The 24,176-nt window shown below is 46.6% G+C and overlaps 1 protein-coding gene across 3 annotated transcripts in view; it reads left to right on the top strand.

The window, feature by feature from the left end:
* Positions 1–24,176, top strand: part of cdh13 (cadherin 13, H-cadherin (heart)) — a 1,126,050-nt gene that overhangs the window by 882,966 nt on the left and 218,908 nt on the right. The window lies entirely within an intron of this gene.

The following is a 24,176-nucleotide window of genomic DNA, read 5'->3' as shown; positions in this document are numbered from 1 at the left end:
AGGGCGTGAAAAATGTCGGGATACCCTCCCGCTATTCTCCCACCCGGCGTGGTGGGCGGAGAATCGCACCCCTCACTCTTTCCCACATTGAGTATCCCGGAAAAGACCCAAATTTGGTCAGCATCCCCATAACACTATCGATACTTGCAATCGAGTCCATGACAAATAGCAGGACGTCATCCGCGTACAGGGATAGGCGGGATTCCATGCCCTCCCTCTATTCCTCTCCACTTCGCTGAAGCCCTAAGCGGCATCGCCAATGGCTCAATCGCTGATGCAATAAACAAAGGAGACAGTGGGAACCCTTGCCTTCTTCCCCGATGCAGGTGAAAATACCCCAAACTTATAGTACATATGCTGTGGGGGCCTTGTATAAAATCCGATCCAACCAACAAACCCCAACCCCGACCAAACCGCACTCGCATCTCAAAAAGGTTCTCCCATGCTCAACAAACTCAAACGCTTACTCCGCCTCCATAGGTATTTCTGTTTCCCTACCCATCGGGGGAATCATCACCACAATTAGCAGCCTCCGAATGTCCAATGATGACTGTTGCCCTTCACAAACCATCTGATCCTCGGCTATTACGCACAACGCATAATCCTCCAAGCACATTGGCAACACCTGAGCCAACAACTTTGGGTCCATATTCAAAAGCGATATTGTACGGCGGCACGTGGCACAATGGTTAGCATTGCTGCCTACAGCGCTGAGGACCCGGGTTCGAGTCCTGGCCCTGGGTCACTGCCCGTGTGAAATTTGTACATTCTCCCCGTGTCTGCATGGGTTTAATCCCCACACCCAAAGATGTGCAGGTTAGGTGGATTGGCCAGACTAAATTTACCCTTAATTGGAAAGAAAATCATTGGGTACTCTAAATTTAGAAAGAAAATAAACGATATTGACTGATACGATCCACACTCCTCCAGATCTTTATCAAATGAATCATGAAACATTTTGTCCTGCTATCTGTCATGGACTCGACTACAACTATCGATAATGTTATAGGGATGCTGACAAAATTTGGGTCGATTCCGGGATACTCAATGTGGGAAGAGTGAGGTGTTTGCGGTCAGCTCTGTCACAAACGTTTTGTAAAATTCTGCTGCAAATCCATCCGGGCCCAGGGCCTTCCCAGACTGCATCGATGCAATGCACCTCATCACCTCCTCCAACCCAAATGGAGCACCTAACCTCTGCACGTTCTCAGGGAACAGGGAAGTCCAAGCCATCCAAAAGCTGCTCCATTCCTGAGTTCCCCTCTGGGGTCTCTGACCTGTACAGACCCCGGTAAAAGGCCTCAAACACTCCGTTCACCTTCCCTGGCTCAGTTAACACCCTACCCCCAGAGTCCTTAACCTGTCCAATCTCCCTCACCACCGCCTGCCACCTCAACTGGTGTGTCAGTAGCCTACTGGCCTTCTCCACATACTTATAACGCCCCCCCCACCCCCTTTCCTGCCCAACCCGGCGTAACTGCCCCACTGCCTTCTCCATTGGCATAAGATCAAACTCCATCTGGAGTTTCTTCCGCTCCTTCAACAGTCCCTCTCCAGGGGACATTTCATTAGTTAAACGTGCTGCACAGATAAAAGTTGTTCTTGTTCTTGAACTTTGTCCATATTGCCTATTTGCCCAAGGTCAAAACAAGCTTTACTCCTTTGCGTTAATCACATAGCTGTGAAGTTCTAATATCTTTGCTTTGTATTTGTCCGTTAACTTCTGTGCTAGTTCCTGCTTCCAGTCTGCATGTTCGATCCATGCATTTTCATCAACCTGTAGCACTAAAATGTTGTCCTACCGAAATCAGTGATGCAGCTTGCTACCACTACTCCTTGCTTCATATACAATAATTTTGGTAGTTCAAGCCAAAGCATTTTGCCTGTGGTCCATTCTCCAATTCTTCGCCTCTTCTTCCAGCTGTGGCCATTATTCAGTGTATCCGTGAAAAATGTGCATGCTTCTTCCAATTTTCACGAGCTCCTCCTCTAGCTCCTGCCATCCCCGTGTCATTTTTCTCAGTCGGAAGAGGAACAATATGATGTGCATTCGCTCTAATTCCTTGTGCCTTTCCATTTCTGGTTTGGATCACCTTGCGTAAGGAAACCTTTTTTATCTTTAGTCATTGGGTTTGGGACAACTGTCAGAATATGTGCGTAACTCTGAAATGACCTGCATGAGGGGTGGCAATGCACGGCTATTATTGGCAACTTTTTTCGAGAAACAAAGTGCATCTTATGGTCTGGGAGACATAGCACTCTCCTGTGAAATGTCTTGGGACATTTAACCAAGTTAGAAGCACTGCATAAATGCATTTTGTTGTTTCCTTTTATGTCTGAGAGATGCAATATATTCTACATTGTCAATATTTTCATTGCCACTTTGTATTTTAATTAGATTTTTGTTGCTGTACGTCCTAATTAATACACTTGCATTTTCAATCCCCTGTACAAAATAGATTCTGTTTCTGTATTTGTTAGACTATAAATCAAAAGTTACCAAATAATTAACAAATGCAAGTTTAATTTAAATAGCTAAAAGCTATCAGTATGTAACAGGAGGAATAAAATTACTATTACCCATCTTGCCCACGTTCATCCAAAAAATAATTTCCGCACTATTCAGAATTGAATGCTTTTAACCTTACGGACTTGATCCTGTGAAGTTCTAATTGCAATAAGCTTTGAAACCTATTCTCAACCCAACCATTTTCTCATTGTGATGTGGTTTCTCTGGTGGTATTATTACCCAGAATGATAGGGAGTCAAACAAAATAATGGTTTGAAAGCATTAATTGATCATTAGTACAGAAACACTATCCATTACCAATTTACACCAGTGTAAGTTTATCTGAATATTTGTGATGCTATATCAAGGTGTCTCCACTCAAGCAAAACTCTAAAGTGTCAAAATGTTCACTTTGACAGTAGTTATTTTACGTGTTCGCCGAGCTGAAAATCAAACTTAAAATAGACTGAACATAGAATAAAATCATAGAAGCCCTACAGTGCAGAAGGAGGCCTTTCAGCCCATCGAGTTTGCGCCGACCCTTCGAAAGAGCACCCTACCTCGGCCCAATGCCCGCCGATCCCGGCGTCAGATGGGCGCCGCGGGTCTGCGCATACGCAATGGGACTGGCGCGATTTCCGCACATGCGCGGTGTCTCCCTTCTCCACGCCGGCCCCGACGCTACATGCCGTAGGGCTACAGGGGCCAGCGCAGAAAAATGGAGGGCCCCAGCCCGAGAGGCCGGCCTGCCGATTGGTGGGCCCCAATCACAGATCAGGCCACAGCGGAGGCCCCCCACCCAGGGGTCGGACCCCCCCTTCCCCCACCCCCCCCACAGCCCGCTCCCGGATCGTTCCACTCCAAGGTCCCGCCGGGTAAGACCAGGTTAGAACGGTGTCGGCGGGACTCAGGTTTTTTTTGTACGACCACTCAGCCCATCCTGAGCAGAGAATCGCCTAGGGTGGCCCCGTACAGCCCTGTAGGGGTCAAGCAAAGTGCTGGTGTGAAGGGTTGAGGGTGCAGGACACCAATCTGAAAGGTAGTGGTGTGGGCAGGTCGGGAGAGAAGGGTGCCATGACGTAATGAAGGGAAAGGAAATAAGAGTATCAGCGCAAAGAGTACTGAGCAAGTCGAGAGCCAGCATTAGCTTTGGAAATGGTGGAGTTCTATTTTGAACTGAGTGAGAAATCCAGTCTGAATTGGAAAAGGGGAGCAAACAAAGTGTGTCAGTGAAAACTTAGGGATGAGGAAGGAAAAGAAGAATGTTTCTGTGAATTCTGGGGAAGGGGAGAAGTCCCTTTATATCATTGTGACAACTGTGAAAATAACAGCAATTCATACCACAGGTGCCAGAGTCTTCCCCCGTAAAATATCAAGTATATCTTGAGCTAAAGTCATGGCAAGATCATGCCCCATTGCCCTTTTACTGTAACTAAAAGTAGAAATTCCAGTCAGTGATGTTCATTTAATGCACACATACTACATTCCTCGATCTGTTATTTTAATCCTGGCATTAAACTCTTTTGGATCGCATAAAAATAGCACACCATGGAATGCAGTACGATCATTTAAACATTGGTATGTGACCTCTCCGATTGACATTTCAACCTTCAGTTGCCTTCGGCTTAGATTCAACACTATTCCTAAGTCTTCAGCTTTTCTGAAGCTGCATTAGCTTTTTTGATGTTGTGGACCAGCTTTTGGGTTGGCATGGATTTGCCTCCAGGAGATGAATGTGTCGAACAGCTTTTATGAATATATGAAGCAATTTTGAGATTATCGAAGCCCCCCCACCGTGCACTTACTGTTCACAACCCCTCCTCCTCGCTCCCACAAATGGTATGTGTCGGTTTGAAAACATGTAGGTTTATTTGTTATACATTAGCATTCCATCCCCAATAAATTATAAACCCACACCACCCTCTCCATCCTTACACCCTGCATTATCTCTGAATTTGCCCCGGCATTCTACAGTGAACATCAAACATACAGTGCAGAAGGAGGCCATTCGGCCCATCGAGTCTGCACCGACCCACCCAAGCCCTCACTTCCACCCTATCCCCGCAACCCAACAACCCCTCCTGACCTTTTTGGTCACTAAGGGCAATTTAGCATGACCAACCCACCTAACCTGCATGTCTTTGGACTGTGGGAGTAAACTGGAGCACCCGGAGGAAATCCATGCAGACAACGTGCAGACTCTGCACAGACAGTGACCCAGTGAAGAATCAAACCTGGGACCCTGGCGCTGTGAAGCCACAGTGCTATCCACTTGTGCTACTGTGCTGCCCAGTAGGTTTGTCCTGTCAGAAAGTGGTCAGAAAGGGGCTGGTTTAACTCACTCAGCTAAATCGCTGGCTTTTAAAACAGACCAAGCAGGCCAGCAGCACGAATCGATTCCCGTACCAGCCTCCCCGGACAGGCGCCGGAATGTGGCGACTAGGGGCTTTTCACAGTAACTTCATTGAAGCCTACTTGTGACAATAAGCGATTTTCATTTCATTTTTCATTTCAAATGGCAGTATGAAGTGAATAAGTGAACAGTTATATCTCCAAGAGACAGCTATAATAATTGCTAGAAAAGAGGAAGGCATTGCACTGCATCGAAAATACATCTGGCTTCTATTCATTAAGTAATATGGAAGTACACAAGGAAAAAATATTTTAAATGTGTTTAAAATATCACATTGAATCATTTGGTAATATTTACATTGCCACCCAGCTCTAATGATAGTATCAACGTATCTAATAATACATTGAGCTGTGTAAGTCATGTAAGATTTATTTACTTTTCATAAAGTGTCAAAATGACAAATGAGCCCACACAGGCACCCTTTAAGAATCCTCATTTAAGCCAAAAAATCTCAAGCATGATGGATAGAAAAAGAATCAATTATCCAACAAAGATCAGTCCACACCAAATCACCATCAGTCTTCCCACAATCTAACTTGACATTTGCAAGAGCTTCTAAATGGAACCCAAAGCCACACAGCATGCTTAAATTAGGATTCAAAAGTTTGAAACTTTTCTTTCCCACAAGTAAAAAAAAAACTACAAAGTCCGCATAGGAAAAGGAATCACACAGCAGCCAAGCCACGGAGCTTTGGTTATACTTGACTGCTCTCAGGGAGCCAGATTTCCAGCTCTTTAGATGAGCAGTCAGGTGGAAATACATTGCAATATTGGAATATTCCAACTGAAGAGGGAAAGAACTGACAGAATCAGTCCCATTGGGCTGAAGCACCTCTCCTGGAATATGAATACAATGTGGTATTGATGGAAGTGCCAACAAAAGGTCTTTGACCAAAACTTGCTACTGTCCTTCATGAAGGAAGAAGCACTGAGGTGAGAACAAGGTGTCATTAGCTACAAAATAATATAGATACACCTACTACAAATAAAGGTCTATGATGATGTCTATATCAAACTAACTGGTATTAACCAACTCAGTGCAGCTTAATGAAAGTTTTTCTCTTAGAAAATGTTGAAAGATTCGCCAGAGGAGCTTAAGATCTGTTCTATCATAAACGGTTTGAGTGCAGAACAATTGATTTCCTGTGAAAAGCTTTTAATTTTTCACCAATGTGTATTTATCACAATGACAAGTGCTGAAAATTTTAAATTAACTATGGTTTATGGTGTAACCAACCATGGAGAGCTAAACCATGTGAAAAGTATCAGTTAAGAATTCTTATTGCTTGGTTTATTTCATGGAAGAGAAAAGAAATACTGCTAAAAGACTAAAATAATATGAGGTAAGCTAATCTCAAACCAATTTTTGAAACTTTTTTCCCCGCCCATAGAAATACTGCCATCTTCCCCTCTCCTCAAAACAAAACAAAAACACTCAACGTCTGTCCTTGAAAACATCCATCCTATCTTCAACCTTACTTTCTTTCCTGCAGCCTTTGAACAGCTCATTGCCCTCCAATATCATACCAACCTTTCCCACAACTCCATGTTTGCCTCTCTCTGTTCATAGTTCTATCCAACCACAGCACACAAATGACTTTCGTAACTATGATCATGGTGCATTATTTTCTTCATTCTGTTGCATCTTTCTGCTGATGGGGGTTGCCCACACAATCCTTCTCCATAACACTCTGTTGTCCAATTCAGTGCAACTGTCCATGCTTAGTTCTAAATGTAGCCAGAGAATGCCCAGCAATTGCATATTATTCTATCACTGCACCTGTGGAGTTCTCTTTCCTTAACTGCCTCCTCTTCCTCACCTCCATGCTGCATCCTGACGACATAATCCAAAGGTAGGTTAGCTTCCACTCGGAAATTGATGATGTCCAGCTCGACCACTTTGCAATCTTCTCAGTGCTTCCTTTACTTCTGTGTTGCCAGACTCTACCAATACCACCACAACCTGCCCCACAACACACTACATACCCTGGCCACTGGTTCTGCGTCCTCCTCTGGTCACTTTCTCAGGTTAATTATTCATCTTTTCAGATCATTCAATCCTATGTTGATCTTCCCATCCTGTATTCTTTCCCTTACAATAACTGTCTATCTGCACCATATTGCACATCCATCCGGCCTTATACAACATGCTTCTGAGACCCTCATCCCTGACCTTGTCATCGTTGGGCTCTGAGTATTCTGATTCTCTCCTCGTCAGCTTTCCATGCTATAGCCTCCATAATCCTCAGCTCATCCAAAATACTGCTGCTTGCATCCTATCACATGCCAAGTTCCACTCACGCAATTCAGCAGGTTCATTCAACTTAAAACTTACACCCTGTAATTTAAATTGCTTTAAAGCTTCAGCCCAACATATTTCTATGACCAGCTCCAGCTCTACAGCTCCCCTCAATCTTTCTATTCCTCTATTTTTGACCTCTTGTGCATCTTTTCCTCTCTTTCCCCACCATAAGTAGCCCTATTCCTTCAGCTATTTAGGCCAAGGCCATCCCTTATTAAACCTACTTATTTTCAACTTCCTTCTACTAATTTCAGAATCTCCTCACATTGACCAAGTTTCTGATGCTCCCCTCATAATATCCGCATCTCCTTTAGTGTGACCTCTTTTAGTTGTCTGATCCCACCTCTGTGTAGCACTTTACAATTTTTGTACATTAAAGATGCTGTACAATTAAAAGTTGTCGAAGAAAGCATTTCCCAAAAATAGAAAGCACATTGAAAAGACAGGACAGAAAAAACTGACCATCTAAAGCAAAAGCTAATGATGCTGATTATAAACCAATCTGTATAGGGAAGAAATTATGGACTGTATTCTCTGTAGCCCGACGCCGAAATCGTGTTCAGCAATCGGGTGGAGAATGGATTTTTGAGCCGAAATCAGGGCCGGTTACGGTTTGACACCGGTCCGCCATGCTCCGGCCCCCTCCAAATTGGCATGATCGTGATGCGCGGCATATACCGTTTCAACAGCGTTGGCGCATCGGCCGGTCCACCTGTGATGCTCCGCCCCCGATGAGCCGGGTTACCGGTGGCGCGGGCCACATGTGGCCCCGACCTTGCGGGTACCTGGCGTGACAGCTGTGGACTGTGTCCAGTGCCGCCACACTCAGTCGGGATCCATGCCGCTGGCTGGGGGTGGGGGTGGGGGGTGGGGGCGGGGGCGGGGGGGGGGGGGGGGGGGGACTACTGCAAGGGCTGGGAGGGCTGGTAGGGGGTGGCCAGGGGATGGGCTGTGGGGTTGCGGTTGACGGGTTGGGCTCACCCACGGCCAGCGCCATGTTGTACGTCACAACTGGTGCAAGTCATCAGCCATGCGCATGCATGGCCCAGGACCCGGCCATTCTCCGGCCGTTTTCGGCATGGGCGGCATGGGTTTCAGTTAGAGTTGGTTCTAGCCCTTACTAGAATCAGTGAGGGTTTTACGCCAATTTTCCGGTCATAAATTACCACACATACTCCCAAACTGAGATTCCAGCCCTATGCTTCCTGTTAAAAGTACTAAATGTTCCATGCATTAGACAATAACAAAATTAGACATTTTCCTGTCAGTCATTTATAGCTCTTCAGTGTTAAACCTTTCTTTGTAATAAATTGTGGTTGAATCTTATGATTACTTTGGTTGTGCAAGCTTACTACAGCTCATAAATTTCAATGTCCCACAGATCTTGTATATATGGCGGGGGGAGGATAATTCTGTTTTCCTTCCAGTCTCATTGATAAGAACTGGTGTCGAGAACACTTGAAAGTTGCCTTCTTTTGGTGAGGTTTACTTTGAAAACTGCACAGTGAGCAAGAAGATCTATCTGTCACTGAGATGCCAAAATATAACACAGCCGCCTGCTGAATTTTCCACAGTTTATGTTTTATTGAATTGAAAGGGAAAGCTTTTGCTGTCAAAATAATGGTGAGGTTAATGATGCTCATCATTGCGTAGGTGTTAATGTTACATCAGCTTCGGGCGAGAAGTAATTGCAGAGTTAAAAATATCCAAATTTCTATTGGAGTTGAAATGTTCATAAAATGGCACTTTGTGGTCTGCCTAACCATTGCCCGACATGGACTGTCATGAAATGGCTGTAACTGTCCAGTAAGTGCAAATGAAACTTATTACAGATGTTTGAAGAGGGAATTTAATGCCTAACCGGCAGAGAATTGGGAAGTGGGAGGCATTTAATTAATAATAATCGCTTCTTGTCACAAGTAGACTTCAATGAAGTTACTGTGAAAAGCCCCTAGTCGCCACATTCTGGCGCCTGTTCAGGGAGGCCGGTACGGGAATTTAACCCACGCTGCTGGCCTTGTTCTGCATTGCAAGCCAGCTATTTAGCCCACTGTGCTAAACCAGCCCCTTATTAGCGGGTGGGCTTGGAGTGAGTTGGTGAACCCACCACCTTTCCGCCTCAGCCTGAATAAACCCAGGGTGATAAGGCTTGTGGTTACTGTGCCCACCTAGATTTTCCATTTGGATACTAATTGAGGCCAGTAAGTGGCCCTTAAGTGGCCAATTAGTGCCCACTTACAGGCCTCACTCAGCTGATATTCAACCAGCAGTGGACGGGGGACTCACCATACAGTTGTTTGCAGATTTCTGGGGATATGGATGGAGGGGGTGGAAGTGTGTGGGGGGGGGGGGGGGGGGGGGGGGGGGGGGGGAGGGGTATCCCTCATTCAAATATACTCAGTTCTTAATCGAGGGACCTGGTGTAGAAAAGATGGGAGAGCTATTGAGAGCCCTTCTTTGCAAACCCCCTTCCCCACCCTAACCTGGTTCTGAGGTATGAGGTGGATAAAATGGCAGTCGGGGAACATATGGAGAACAATGATTATATTGTCGTAAAAGTTTTGGTTAGGTGTGAAAAAGGACAAGGAACAACGTAGAGTAAAAACAATACTTAATTAGAGGTGGGTCAATTTCAGTGGGCGGGTTGGGGGTGGTGAAGGAAGCATGGAAAATAAACATGTCCCAGATAAATTTTAAATCAAAGATTGTCAGGCAAAACTATAACATAATAATAAAGAGAAGTATTGCTGAAAAAAGAGATGCCCTTGAAGTTTTTCATCGTGCACTCATCAGGAATACCAATTGATAGCTGTACTCCACCAAAGCTCTGTCTTATCAAATAACTATAAGGAGAAGATGGTTTGGGTATAATCAAGGTACATTCCCATGAGGGGTGATGTCAGGAGAATCAAAGCCAGTAAACCTTTATTATTAATAGAGATTAAGATGAAGGGGGGAAAATGTGTCTATTACAGATGCCAGGTTGACAATATAATGAGAACCAGGCTAAACATAGAAAGTTTAGGTCGGAATTGTACAAGAAAGTCAGAGTGACAAAGGGAGAGCATGAGAATAGACAAGCAGTTAATATAAAAGGAATCCAAAAGTCTTCCAAAAAGGCTAGTCAAATGAGGGATAGGGCAATTCGGGACCAAAAGGAAGATCAACAGATGGAGGCATAGATCATGGCCGAGGTATTCAATTAATATTTTTATCAAGGAGGAAGATACTGACAAATAAATTGTGCAGAAGGAAATAGTTGGGATAGTGAGTGGCTAAAGATTGGTAGACATCAATCTTTAAATTTCAATATTTCAAATATTACACCCTTGTTCAAAAAAAGATGTAAGAATAAACATTGAAATTGCAGGTCAGTCAGCTTATCAACAACAGTGTGAATGCTTTGAGAAAGAACAATCCAGGAAGCAATTAACAATCACTAGAACAAACATGGAGAATTGAACAAATCAGCATGGATTTGTTAAAGGCAAAACGTGTTTAATTCATTTGATTGAGTTTTTAGGTGAAGTGACAGAGAGAGTTGATGAGGGTCAAATGATTGATGTGGTGTACATGGACTTCCAAAAGGCATTTGATAAAGTGCCACATGTAAAGTTAAATGTAATAAAATGGACACTGGCAGCTTGGATATGCAGTTGGCTGAGTAACAGGAAATGGAGAGTAATGGTGATGGTGGTTTTGGACTGGAGAAAGGTTTACGGTGGGGTTCCCCATGCCTGAAATAGGGCAACTTCTTTTCTTGAAATATGGTAAAATGCTTGATGCATAATTTCAAAGTTTGCAGATAGCACAAAACTTGGTTGTACTGTGAATCATGAGAAAGACAGGGATGGACTTCAGGAGAACACAAACAGGTTGCAGAAGGGACAGGCATGTGGCAAATGAATTGTAATGCAAAGATGTGCGAAGTGATATGCTTTCATCGTAAGAATGAGGAAAGGCAATGTAAAATAACAGATACAATTTTAAACGGGGTGCAGGAACAAAGAGACCTGGCAATGTATGTGTACAAATTTTTGAAGTTGATTGGGCAGGTTAGAAAGTACTCAAAATGCAATATAGGATCCTGAGCTTTATAAATACAGGCACCAAATACAAAAACAAGAAAGTTACCATGAAACTTTATATCACATCAATTCAGAGTATTGTGTTCCATTCTAGGCACGACACTTCAAGAAGGATGTGATGACTTTAGAGAGGGTGCAGAAGGCATTTGCAGGAATAGCTCCAGGGATGAGAGGCTTCAGTGTTGTGGGTAGAAAGGAGAAAACTAGGGTTCTTCTCCTTAAGGAAGAGAAGGTTGATAAATCATTCAAATTTCAAATCACGAGGGATATAGAGACAGAATAGATTGCGAGAAACTGTTCCCTTGAGTGGAACATTTGAGAACCAGAGGACATTGATTTAAGATGATTGGCAAAAGAAATCAAGGGTGCCATAAGTAAATATGGAGTGAGTGCTTTGTACCTGGAATACATTGCCTGAGAGTATGCTGGAGGCAAATTCAATCATGCTTACAAAAGTGAATTGGGTGTGTACCTGAAGAGAGAAACATTGCAGAGCTATGTGGTTCGGGCAAAACACCGCGACCAGCCAAGTTGCTTTTGCAGGGAGACTGCACAGACTTAACTGGCCAAATAACTCTATAGTTCTATAATTCTAGTTCAGTGATTCCTTACCCCTGAAATCTCAAGCTCAGTCTGAGCCACCAGACCTACATACCCAAAGGCCACTGTGATGCTATTCTTCACTCAAAAGGGTTGTTGGGTCTTGTTGATTCCATTGTGGTGAGGCCTGTGGCCCACCACCCGGAGTGCCCAGGGCCTCACCATTCAGGCACAGATGGTGAACATGTGATCAAAAATTAGTGCGCCCAGGTTACTGGCCCGTTCTTTTACTTCATTGTATGAGAAAGACAGACAGAGCTACATTTTTCCTTCTTTCATCAGGGTGTTTCTTTCTGGCAACCTTTCACCACTTCAGACAATAGTTTGTTCCTTGGTGGCCAACTCTGTGCTCAACATTGCCAGGTGTGACCCAGGAGCCCCACTCTGGCACAGCAGTCTCTGCCACACTTGCCGCAGATAAAGACATGGGACTGAGAATGTACAGAAGCTGCTGGTCAGTTTCCTTTGGGCTCTCCTCAGAATGTTGCCTTGTGTTGAAATATCTCACCCCACACTCCTGTTGGTATTCAACCGATGAAAACATTGACGAAATAGCAAGAAAATTATTTGCTTGACACAATTTCAGACTGGAAGCAATGGTTGTGGTATGGAGGAGGTAGGGGGTTGACAGTCTGTGGGGGGGGGGGGGGGGCGTGGCATGGGGGGTGCAAGCAAGCAAGCATGGGTAGACCACAGAGAGTTTCCAGTTGATCACCGCTCAATTTGCACATTGGAATTGGCATGCACCCAAGAAAACAATTTAAGCCAAAATTTGCCTTTCAAGTGTTGAGGAACTCTCAATTACGACGCGAGAGCGAGGTCAGTTATCAAAGGCTTTAATATACAGAGAACAGGACTGCATTCGAGAGAAGTGTGCTCACAACATGGGGTCTTATCTTATATCCTGTTTCCTGGGGGCGTAGCCAGAAGCGGAGTCCCCCAGGGTTCCAAGCCTCTTAAAGGGGCAAGGTATTAAAGGTAAATACCGATCATCACATTCACCCCCTGTTTAAAAAAAACACATAGTCCGTCGGGGGTGAAGTGTTTTAAACTATATGTTCAGTCTTTGTGGTGGTCTGATCGTCCGTACTGACTTTCGCTGCTCCGGTGGTGGCGCCGTGGATGCGGACGGTTCCGATGGTAGTCTATCCGGGAGCACTGTTGACTGAGCCTTTGCCTGCCTTGGAGAGGGGGGGGGTATCAGGGGTGGTTAGGGTGGTCGGTGCCGGTGCTGGCTGGCGGGCAAGGGGCACTATGGGGGGGGGGGCGCTGTCGAAGACGGCGGTCGGTGCGGGGCGGGGCGCGTCGGTAGAAGGGGGGGTCGGTGGGGAAAACGTCGGGGTCGGTGGGAGAGTCGGTGGGGTCGGTGGGAGAGCCAGCGGGTGCCAGGTCTCGCAGGGAGACAGTGTTCTGCCTGCCGTCGGGGTGCTCGACATAGGCATATTGAGGGTTTGCGTGCAGCAGGTGGACCCTCTCGACTATTGGATCCGTTTTATGGCTCCTCACGTGCCTCCGGAGTAGGACTGGACCCGGAGTCGTCAGCCAGAGTGGAAGCGAGACCCCAGAGGTGGACTTCCTGGGGAAGACAAACAAACGATTGTGGGGAGTCTTGTTCGTGGCCGTACAGAGGAGCGACCTAATGGAGTGCAGGGCATCGGGTAGGACCTCCTGCCAGCGGGCGATAGGGAGACTCCTTGACCGTAGGGCTAGGAGGACAGCCTTCCAAACTGTCGCGTTCTCCCTCTCCACTTGCCCGTTCCCCGCGGGTTATAGCTCGTCGTCCTGCTCGAGGCGATGCCCTTGCTGAGCAGGTACCGACGCAGCTCATCGCTCATGAACAATGTACCCCGGTCACTGTGAATATAAGCGGGGATACCAAACAGTGTGAAGATGCTGCGCAGTGCCTTGATCACGGAGGCCGAGGTAGAATCGGGGCAGGGGACAGCAAAAGCGAAGCGGGAGAATACGTCGATGACGGTGAGGAAATAGATGTTGCGGTTGGTGGGTGGGAGGGGCCATTTGAAGTCCACGCTTAGTCGCCCAAAGGGCCCAGAGGTCTTTATCAGGCGGGCCTTGTCTGGTCGATAGAATTGCGGTTTGCATTCCGCACAGATCTGGCATGCCTTAGTCATGGCCTTGACCTCTCCTGTGGAGTAGGGTAGGTTGCGGGACTTGATGAAGTGGGCAAGCCGGGTGACCTCCGGGTGGCAGAGGTCATCGTGGATGGATCTCAGGCGGTCCAATTGCGTGTTGGCACACGTGCCGCGAGACAGGGCATCTGGGGACTCGTTGAGCTTCCCCGGGTGATATTTAATATCGTACGTATAGGTGGAGAGCTCTATTCTCCACCTCAGAATTTTGTCGTTCTTTATTTTGCCCTGTTGTGCGTTATCGAACATAAAGGCGACCGACTGTTGGTCGGTGACGAGGGTGAACCTCCTACCAGCTAGGTAGTGCCTCCAGTGTCGCACGGCCTCCACTATGGCTTGTGCCTCCTTCTCGACTGCAGAGTGCCGAATTTCCGAGGCATTGAGGGTTCGAGAGAAGAGGTGAGCGTTACCGTGCCCTGGAGATCCTTTGCCCCGTCTTCTAGGAGCCGCTGCCGGATGTACGAGGACCTGATACCAGACACAAGGGCGTCGCGGATATGTAAGTTCCTGTGTTCTTCTGCCGTCACTGCTTTGTGGTCGCAGTTCCTCGCGAGCGCGGTGAGTCTTTCCACGAACTCGTCCAGCGTTTCCCCGGAACGCTGGCTGCAGGTTGAGAGCAAATGTCTGGCGTGTACCTCGTTAGTAGTTTTTATGATGTTTTTCTTCAATATTTCGACCGCCGCCTCATAGGTCGTAGCGGTTTCGATCACGGCAGAGAGTCGGTGGCCCATCCGGCCATGTAGGAAGCGCAGCTTGCGAGTGGTGTCGACATCAGTCGTTGAGGAGTCCAGATAGTCCTCGAAACACCGGAGCCAATGTTTAAAAATTTCCGGGGCTTCCGGCGACCTGGCGTCCAGGTTGAGCTTCTCCGGTTTTAGAGCGCTGTCCATCTTGATGTGTCTGTAGATTAAATTGAGGAACTCTCAATTACGACGCGAGAGCGAGGTCAGTAATCAAAGGCTTTAATAAACAGAGAACAGGACTGCATTCGAGAGAAGTGTGCTCGCAACATGGGGTCTTATCTTATATCCTGTTTCCTGGGGGCGTAGCCAGAGGCGGAGTCCCCCAGGGTTCCAAGCCTCTTAAAGGGGCAAGGTATTAAAGGTAAATACCGATCATCACAAGTGCACAGGCCAATAATGATTTAAGGTGGAACATGAGAATGCTAGAGGATCCTGGTGGTAATTTGATTGGTGTTTTGTTTCCTGCCACGTCTAACAGGCCGCAGAGCAAACACACTACAAGGGTAGTGCATTTGGAAATTGTGTGACCAGTTGCTGCGCATTTTCCTGCTTAAGCCTATACGGAATTTTGTCACAATGTCTTGGAAAGCAAGATGATAAAATTAAGCATCACGTGAGCAGAATGTTACCTTGATAGCCGTTCCCAATTTGCAAAGTTTCAATCTCGACTGTTCCCATGTTTGGTGCTGATTAGACACATTCTTTGAGCCTCCTCTATCCTGGAAGTCATCGACCTGGCACGATAACTGTTTCTCTCGGCTCAGATGCTACCTGACCTTTGCAGCATTTTCTGTTTTTATTCCCTTCAGGCTGTTTCATTGGTCCTGCTCTTTGCCTCAGGGCAACTCTGTACTGTAAACAAAAAGCGCCCACACGCCCTTGCAGGATCGAGTTGAGCAGCACTTATTCGTCATTCACTGTAGTGTGCAGTTGCTGCACACTTTTTCCCTTCTTTGCAATATGGCTTTTTTTAGAATTATCATAGAATTTACAGTGCAGAAGGAGGCCATTCGGCCCATCGAGTCTGCACTGACTCTTGGAAAGAGCACCCTACCCAAGGTCAACGCCTCCACCCTATCCCCATAACCCAGTAACCCCACCCAACACTAAGGGAAATTTTGAACACTAAGGGCAATTTATCATGGCCAATCCACCTAACCTGCACATCTTTGGACTGTGGGAGGAAACCGGAGCACCCGGAGGAAACCCACGCACACACGGGGAGGATGTGCAGACTCCGCACAGACAGTGACCCAAACCAGAATCGAACCTGGGACCCTGGAGCTGTGAAGCGTTTGTGCTATCCACAATGCTACCATGCTGACGAGCAGTCTTTTAAGAGTTGCTTCCTGCAGTTAACTCCATTCTTAAACCAGAGACGTTTCCAGCATAATGTTCGCCAGGAACACAGGAATTACATTTGAATGAACTAACCTTGTAGTATTCAGGTTCACTCACTACACTATTGGCAGTTTCAATGCCCATGGGCATCTCATTGTGGACAGGAATGAATATTGCTGCTGGAAATTAATTAATTTTCTTTGATTGTGTTAGCAGAAGAAAAGGGCCGTACAAGCAAGAAGTCTTACCATGTCTTAAAATGGTTTCACGAGGGGGTGCTGTTCTCTGCCAAAGTATTCCACATCTGAAAGCCTTTCAATTTTATAGCACTTATTTTAATGGATTTGCAATCTGTCTTTCGTGGCAGCATGAGTAAACAATAAATCCAAAGTAAAAAGGGCCCGAATCATTGAAGTTTGTCTATTCCGAGTACTCCCAAGTATCCCTGTGGATAGGGAAAAGCTGTCTCCCTTAGTTGAAGGGTCAGTTACGAGAGAACACAAGTTCAAGGTGAGGGGCGGGAGGTTCAGGGGGGATTTGAGGAAAAAATGTTTTACCCAGAGGGTGGTGATGGTTTGGAACGCACTGCCTGGGTGGTTGGCAGAGGCGGGTTGCCTCACATCCTTTAAAATGTATCTGGATGAGCACTTGACACATCTTAACATTCGAGGCTATGGGCAAAGTGCTGGCAAATGGGATTAGGATTGGCAGATCTGGGCCGGGATTCTCCGAGTCTCCGCTCCGAAATCGCGCTCGGCGCAGGGGTGGAGAATGGGGCGTCAGACCCGCGATCGGGTCCAACACCGGGACGCGGAGAATCAGCGGCAGTCGCGCGCACGTGGTCGATGCGGCGCCGTTCGGGGGCTGTTAAAGGAGGCCCCCGCGCTGATTCTCCGTGGTCGACCGGCAGAGTTCCCGCCGGCGTGGCTCACATATGGTTCCACCCAGTGGGAGCTCGACATCGCAGCAGCGGTGGCCATCCTGGTGGGGGGAAGGGGGGGAGGGGGGGAGAGGGGCGGATTAGTCTCTGGGGGAGGGGGGCCTGCACGATGGCCAGGCCCGCGAACGGGGGGCCACCGATCGGCGGCCGCGCGCCATCTGGGGGGGCCTACCTTTGTCTGCCTTGACCGGAAGGGCAGGGCCACGTATCGGCAGCTGGAGCTGCGTAGAGCACTCCGATGCCATGCTGGCCCCCTATGGGCCACGGAATCGCTGGGCCTAGAAGCCCGTTGACGCCGGCGTGAAACACTCTGGTGTTTATGCCGCCTCAACACTTAGCCGCCGTTTTGAAGAATCCTGGCCCGGGTGCCTTTCATGCGGTAGTGCATGCTCAATGGGCCAAAGGGCCTTTTTTCTGCACTGTGTGATTCTGAATGCCTGAACTTTCTCAAATTCTGCCCACCTTACCTTATATTTGAGAATCAAATTGCAGCAATGAAAGGATTGTTCAAATAACGGCAAAATTTGCACAGCCCTTCCCACCAACGAGAGATTTAGAACGGAAACATTGAATTCCTGCAGTGCAGAAGGAAGACATTCGGCCTATCGACTCTGCATTGACCCTTTGAAAGTGCACTCTACCTAGCCCCACTGCCCTGGCCTATCTCCGTAACCCCATAACCCCACATCACCTGCACATCCCTGGAGACTAAGGGACAATGTAGCATGGCCAATCCTCCTAACCAGCACATCTACGGACTGTGGGAGGAAACCAGAGCACCCGGATGAAACCGATACATATACGGGGAGAAAGTGCAGACTCCACACAGACAGGCACCCAAGATTGGAACTTAACCCGTACCTCTGCCGTTGTGGGGCAGCAGTGCTAACCACTGTGCCGCACTTATGCCACCCTATTTCAGTGGCTCGCCAGCTCACGAACCTGCCTCCCATCCATTGACTCCATCTACACCTCACGCTGCCTGGGGAAAGTGGGCAGCAGAATCAAAGGCCCCTCCCACCCGACTTACTCACTCTTCCAACTTCTTCCATCGGGCAGGGGATACAAAAGCCTGAGAACACATCAATGCTTCACAGCTCCAGGGTCCCAGGTTCGATTCCCGGCTGGGTCACTGTCTGTGTGGAGTCTGCACGTCCTCCCCGTGTGTGTGTGGGTTTCCTCCGGGTGCTCCGGTTTCCTCCCACAGTCCAAAGATGTGCAGGTTAGGTGGATTGGCCATGCTAAATTGCCCGTAGTGTAAGGTTAATGGGGGGGATTGTTGGGTTACGTGGGTTTAAGTAGGGTGATCATTGCTCGGCACAACATCGAGGGCCGAAGGGCCTGTTCTGTGCTGTACTGTTCTATGTTCTATGTAACACACACAAACAGATTCAAACACAGCTTCTTCCCCACTGTTACCAGACTCCTAAACAACACTCTTATGGACAGACCTGATTAATACTACAGTCCTGTATGCTTCACCCGATGTCGATGTCTCTGTATTTACATTGTGGACCTTCCGTTGAACCTGTTATGTATTTTCTTCTTATTTTCTTTTCATGCATTTAATGATCTGCTTGAGCTGCTCACAGAAAAGTACTTTTCACTGTACCTCGGTACACGTGACAATAAACAAAACCAAATCCAATCCCACATTTACATCCCAACACCCAGACTATTTTGGACTGCCTGAGTGGGAGTGCTGAAACAATGCTACATCTCGAATAGCTTGCGTTGTGTGCTGTCAACAAATTGGATCTGTGAAATTATTCATGTTCATTTCATGAATGACCTTTATAGACCGTGTGTAGCAGAACATTTCATTCTTTCAGCTTTGGCTAGATTTAAAGTTAGGTCCCTACAGTTAACTTTGTCTTCTAATCGTTCTCTTGGAATTTTTTTCTTAAACATTATTCCTATCCATGTTCTATTTGACATACAAATAGAAACTCAATGAACAGACAATCAGGTCCATCCACATCAGGGTTTTCATATACAATGACACAAAGGTGGATATTAGTTCCCTGCTGCAATAAGCAGAGCAGGGTCAGGGCATGTGGCTAAAAATAGAACATCATGAAACATGTTCCAATCCATTACTATGCACCTGCCACCTAATTTAGAATGAATAGTTTCCAGCAGGGCTTCCCAGAGCTCAGGACAAATGGCAGCTTAACGGAGAGAAGTCAGCTCCAGGAGGTAACTGCATTTTATAGCACTGCTTGTGGGCCAAATGAAGATGGAGGCCCTCCCGATCACTCAAGCAAACCTTGTGCCTCATAGTCTCACCTCATTATACTGATTGGCCCAACACTCTCCCACTCAACCCGTGGTCCTGCACCTCCTGTCCCATTATCATTAGGACCCATGATCTTTTGACCCCCCCCCCCCCAAGTCCTTCAGCCAATGAACTATCTCTCTCTACTACCTTCACTTTGACCAGCACCGCCTCCCCCCTCCCCTCCCTACCACCACCAACTTACCCCTGATCTTTTTCTCCCTTTTTCCCAGTTGCCGGCCTGAACCTTCACCATTCAACACCCATTCTTTTTTTTGATTGCTGGAGGTCATTCATCACATTTCTTGGCTACAGCCACCAGCCTCTGGCTTTCCCCTCTGGCAGCCAGACAACCCCTGAGTCTGGCTAGCTGCCAGACAGCAAACATAATATATAAAAAATGAGGTCCTGCCATTATGTTTGACAGGCTTGCAGCATTGTTCGCTCACTTCTTCACCTCCACATAAATATCGAGACCATGGTCTCTTGTCTGCTGAATTAATAGAGGTGATGTTGTTAAAAGCTTCAGTACATGTAGTTAAATTGAACTAAGCTGCTATAGTTCCTGGTTACTGCTATCGACTCCAAGTTATTTTGAGAAAACAGAAGCCCTGATGAAACCAGATATAAAGGCTATGTAAATTGTGGGCATGATTTAATGGTCTCTTAGCGCCCGACATGGTGACGCATTGGAAGATTCGCAATGTAGACCAGGTGCAACGGCACCTGGGGTGGTCCTCCAGGCCATTGAAGACCCCGGGTAGTTGGGCTCGGTGCAGCGTGGTACTTGGGCACTCCTGCTGTCACCTGGGCACCTGGACGAAGTGCCAGCGTTGCACTTTGACATTGCCACCCTGGAGTGCCACGCTGGTGCTGTCAGGGTGCCTAGGTAGCACCACCAGGTTGGAAGGGGCAGTGCCAGGGTTATAGGCTGGCAGTGCCAAGGTCCCCAGGTACCAGGTTGCCCCTGACAGGGGCTATGCCTGGAGTGCCCTTCGCTTAAGAGGTGAGGAGGGGTGGGGCTCCAGGACACCTGAGAGGTACGTTAGGGTAGTGGGGGATGCCGAGGGGGTCGACAGATGGGGGCGCCCTGATCTCTTCCTGCACTGATCAGCTCAGTTTGTCAGTTCAGAAAAATAGGTAAGTTGGGCCTCAGCGGAGCGTTCCCTGCAGAGGCCAAAAAAAAGGCAGAGTCTCCATGGAACAGGAATATGGTAGCACAGTGAATAGCACTGTTGCTTCACAGTGCCAGGGACTCGGGTTCGATTCCCGGCTTGGGTCACTGATTGTGCGGAGTCTGCAAGTTCTCCCTGTGTCTGCGTGGGTTTTCTCCGGGTGCTCCAGTTTCCTCCCACAAGTCCCGAAAGATGTGCTGTTAGGTAATTTGGACATTCTGAATTCTCCTTCTGTGTACCCGAACAGGCGCCGGAATGTGGTGACTAGGGGCTTTACACAGTAACTTCATTGCCGTGTTACTGTAAGCCTACTTGTGACAATAAAGATTATTATTATTAGGGTTAACCTTTCTTTTCGAGTTGGTCTCTCTCACCTTCATCAAGCCTATCTGTATTTCACCTTGTCAACTTGTCGACCATTATCAGTTCCCCATGCCAAACCGATTTACTGTTGCAAGCTGGAAGTGATTTCATAATTCAAATATCCACTAAAGTCCATGTATGCATATTCCCAATCTAAAATTTTTGAACAGTGCCTTGGTGCAATATGTGAAATTCTTCCAGCCTAAGGATCTTTCATTTCTAAATCCCAGAGTTATTCTAAGCATTGCAAAATACCATGCTTTTAATGAATGAGTAAAGTTGGTTTGTATTGTAAACTTTTTGGGGCATTGAAACAAATTGTGAGCTTTCCCGCCTATCTGAAAAAGTATATTTTACCTTGCATAAATCCTGAAAGGTACCAGTGAGGTCAGATAGGCTTCAGATGGTTTCACGGGTCGGCGCAACATCGAGGGCCGAAGGGCCCGTACTGTGCTGTAATGTTCTATGTTCTATGATTCCTGTTGGTTCATTTCTTATTGGAAATGCGGGAATGTTTTGAAGTACATTCTGTACAAACCTTTCTGAACTAAGATTCAATTTAATTGCTGCAAAATGCTATTTTCTTCCTCTCTGAAGAAGAATATCAGAGTTATCAAGCCAGATTCTCAAACGACCGCAGGTTGGGGCCTGGTGTGGCTGGCCGAGATTTGAGGTCCTGGAGGTCAGCTCATGACCTTAACGTCTCTGGAACAGTTGTGATTTTTCAAAGGGCCGGCAGGGGGGCTGGAGGGACTTAAAGACAAGTTAATGGGGATGCTGGAATCTGAAACAAAAACAGAAAATACTGGACAACCTCAGCTGGTCTGGCAGCATCTGTGCAGAGAAAAGGGAACTAACGTTTCGAGTCTGGATGACTCTCTCTCAAAGCTGGAGAGAACAGGAAATAGGGTCAGATTTATGCTGTTGTGTGTGAGGGGGTGGGGGGTCGGTAGGGGGACGGGTGGCATGGAGCAGTGGGGCCGGATAGCGAGTGAGAATTAAACTCACTCAGTCAATTCACGTCTGTCTTTAAGATCTTGTTAAGGGCCTATCTGGTGCGGAATGGAATTTTTATACTTTAGTTTGGTGACCTTGAGCATTCTGGTGCAGACCAGAGCACAACTGTCAGGTTTGCTGCTGAGTCTAATGACATTTATTTGTCTTTGTCTGGTTTTAATCGATCTATATATGTGGATGCCAGTGCTGAATCCTCATTTCATCCTTGTCGCACCTCCCTCGTCTATTTGGCAAGGCAGCACCATCCTTCAACATGGAGAGGCAGAAATCCCATTCTGCCCCACTGCCCCTTGGTAGCCCACCTACAATGCTTTATGGCGGGGTGAGGGGGTACGGGGGCGCTGACATGAAGTGGGTGAACTCCACATTGACTTTGCTTTGGGGGTGGGGAGGGATGTGAGACGTCCACGCTCCTATAATATACACATTCTCCTGTAAAAATTCTCCTCTCCATTCCACTTTTCAAATGTTCACTGCTCAAACCATTGTGATTCTATAACTATAATATTTCCTGCATTTTTAGTACAGGCACCCTGCCCACTGTACAAAATTAGCAATGATCCAAAATCAGCAACCTAACAAACTCCATTAGCTCCATTTTAAATCATGCGGACCTTACATCAAGTATGAATGTTTGAAGAATATAGCAACAGAATTTTCAGACTGGAACAGTAGAGCTTATACAATGTGATTTTTCTCTCAATTAGCCGCAGGAACAGCATGACCTCTATTTATATTACAATGCACCCTTCCCTTTTTCTGAAAACATCAAAACAAATTCTTGAAATCAGTTCTTTTTTTTATCAAACCTGTCTAACTGGGTTCTCTGAAGGGTGCAGCACTCACAGTAACTCAAAATTGTTTCAACTAAACTATTCTGAATTTAACATTGTGGAGGTGTAAACCCTTCTCATAATTTCAATGTATTGCATTAATTGACAAAGTTATATCGCACTTTCATACAATGGTGTAATTTATAGTTTATATGGCGTTCATTCACAATAAATCAATATAAAGAATGATTAGCCTGTGCTGTACACATCATTGTGTGTTAATCTATGTAAAATGTGGCTAAGCTGACAATGGAATTATACAATGGGATTCCACTCAACGGGCCCTTAACTGCTGACTTGTGCCAGTTACTAAAACCAGACTAGTGCCTAAGAAACAACAACATCCCAAAAGGTTGTGAATCTGTGGAATTCGCCACCCCAGAGCACGGTGGATGTTGGGACAATGAGTAAATTTAAGGAGGAGTTAGACAGATTTTTAATTGGTAATGGGATGAAGGGTTACGGAGAACGGGCAGGACAGTGGAGTTGAGGCCAGGATGGGATCAGCCATGATCACATTGAGGGTGATTAGACTCGGGAGGCTAAATTGCCGACTCCTACTCCTAGGTCATGTGTTCTCGGGAGGAGATGCTCTGGCGGATTCACTATCCAGCTCTTGGTCGGTACCATTGTAGATAGCAGATGAGGAACACATCAGCCATGATAGAATGGTGGAGCAGACTCGATGTGCCGAATGGCCTAATTCTGCTCCTATATCTTATGAATTTATGAAATTATCGAGACTGTTGGAATAATGAGCAGTGTCTGCGCAAACCTGCATTTCCAGTAGAAACATCAGATTCCAAGAGCTGAGATCGGAACATGTGGGGGCGCACTGTCTATGACCCTCTAACCATTCTGCAAAAAGGTCAGAATATCGCATAGGCAACGCCAGCTCAGATTTCTGATATTGGATCTCACCAGCTGAGACTTGCACTGGAATGCCGGCTGGAAAGTTATCCCTTAAATGTGTATGACACTGCATCCTACAGTTTGCCAGTGAGGGTGATCAGTCAGCTCAGACAGTGTGCGAGTTGAGTTGTGTTAAAGAACTGTCCTTGTTCAATCACCCATCAGTGGTGGAATTCAGCTTCAACTGGCGATGCGGGACCAATATTTTTAAATGCTGCAGTTTGTTAACCATCAATAGAAGTTTATGAACATGCAGGTTTACTGCTCCCTTAACATTGGGACACTTCGTCAGCACCAGAAAATACTGATGAAACTCAGTGCTCATTTTCCAGGAGTTACTCATGATTGCTCATCACCTGAGAGACTCAAGGGAAGAAATGGCATTAAATAATCCCCCAAATCTGGTTGTTGTATTCATTCTTCAGTGATTTAAGTATAAGATTGTGGATTGTGAGCAGAAAAAATTGTCATTATTCGACTCTTAAATTTGGATAATTTACATTATTCTATTT

The sequence above is a fragment of the Scyliorhinus canicula genome, chromosome 9, assembly GCF_902713615.1.
Source record: "Scyliorhinus canicula chromosome 9, sScyCan1.1, whole genome shotgun sequence".
In the NCBI taxonomy this organism is placed as follows: Eukaryota; Metazoa; Chordata; class Chondrichthyes; order Carcharhiniformes; family Scyliorhinidae; genus Scyliorhinus; species Scyliorhinus canicula.
This window is presented reverse-complemented; position numbering and strand designations above follow the sequence as displayed.